The 1,643-nt window shown below is 30.8% G+C and overlaps 1 long non-coding RNA gene across 1 annotated transcript; it reads left to right on the plus strand.

The window, feature by feature from the left end:
• LOC143567285 (uncharacterized) lies at positions 1-1,045 on the plus strand. The gene is made up of 3 exons (XR_013141388.1): positions 1-19; positions 651-791; positions 1,013-1,045. It is a non-coding gene; the product is annotated as an uncharacterized LOC143567285 (long non-coding RNA).
• Positions 1,046-1,643: the final 598 nt, after the last annotated feature.

A 1,643-nucleotide genomic window follows, 5' to 3' on the forward strand; every position in this document is an offset into this window, starting at 1 on the left:
CGATGCCAATAGTTATTGGGTATGTTTATGTTTTAATTATTATTTTATACTTGTTTATGACCCATGTGTTACATGGGCAACCTCAATAAAAGTTTCATTTAAACAGTTGCGTTATCATGTATGTTTATGTTTTAATTATTATTTTATACTTGTTTATGACCCATGTGTTACATGGGCAACCTCAATAAAAGTTTCATTTAAACAGTTGCGTTATCATGTATGTTTATGTTTTAATTATTATTTTATACTTGTTTATGACCCATGTGTTACATGGGCAACCTCAATAAAAGTTTCATTTAAACAGTTGCGTTATCATGTATGCTTGGACACATTGCCATTTTAATTGTGTATTACGATTTCGGTATGTGTTTTAGACATAGTGTTGATACAACTTCTTACTTAAATATAAAGGATCATATTAAAACTAAATTGTGAATTATTTATGATTAACTCTATTGAATTAAGTGCTATATTTTATTTGGTCGTGAAGTTGACAATAATGTGAGCATCGCCAATATTTTTATATTGGTTAATTCTTAATGTATTGATAAGATTTGTTAAAGATGTAATTTGTTAAATGTGTTATATTATTATGTGTAGAGTTTAATAAATTTTTGATTCCTTACTTCAAATGATGTCTTACATGCCAGATTGTTAGACCTGAGACCCAGACATCCTACAAACCTGGAGACAACATTAAAAGTAGGACCATCATTCGGTTGCAACACATGAAAACCAGAAGATGGCTTCATAGCCACTTACATGCTTCACCAATATCAGGCAACCTTGAGGTGAGTGGACCCACTAACTTTTAAATCCATATTTAAAAAGTAGTTATGAATGGCATCTGAATTAATTCATTAATTATAATTAGGAAACAAGAATTTGACAACATTAATCTAAATTTTTGAATAAAATGATTTAGATGCATGCATTAAAATAGATTTTGTTCTGTTCATTTCACTTAAGATTATTTAAAAATTGCAATTCAACTAACTGTGGCTATATGCAGGTGAGTTGCTTTGGAGATGATGGTAATTCAGATGCAGGAGATTATTGGAGGTGAGATTGAGGCACTCCTGTATTATTTTACTATATTAATTTGGTGCTAAGTTATGTTGTAAGTTATCACAGAAAACATCTGAAATTTGTTTATATTGTTAAGACTTGAAATTGAGGGAAGCGGCAAAACATGGAGACAAGATTAAAGAATAAGGCTTCACCATGTCGACACAAGAGGATATTTACACAGCCATGATAAAAAGTACAACCGCATTGCTGGCGGTCAACAAGAGGTCAGGAACATTCTGAGTATATTTATGTCATATTTTTTGAAAGGGATAATTTATGCACACTTACCTCCTACTTTAGGTTAAACTTTGAATAGAATAATCATTGAATAGTTTCATATTATATAAGTCATTTAGATCACTTAGATTTTAGTTTTAACGATTATAAAATATATTACAACGCTTCAATTTCAAAACTTGGTTTTTGTAGTCGAAAACGTTTGTGTGACTTTATGGAACAGCAAAGGTTAGGCGCTTGTGCGGGTCGGATTCCATTTTCTCACCATAACCAGTCCCCAAGAAATACCTATCAGGTTTTTGTTGCTTAACTTTAGAGTTAATAATTACTCAGTT

This window comes from Bidens hawaiensis, unplaced genomic scaffold (genome assembly GCF_021521415.1).
Source record: "Bidens hawaiensis isolate Kalapana, Puna unplaced genomic scaffold, B.hawaiensis_p1.1 tig00023305_1, whole genome shotgun sequence".
Lineage (NCBI taxonomy): Eukaryota > Viridiplantae > Streptophyta > Magnoliopsida > Asterales > Asteraceae > Bidens > Bidens hawaiensis.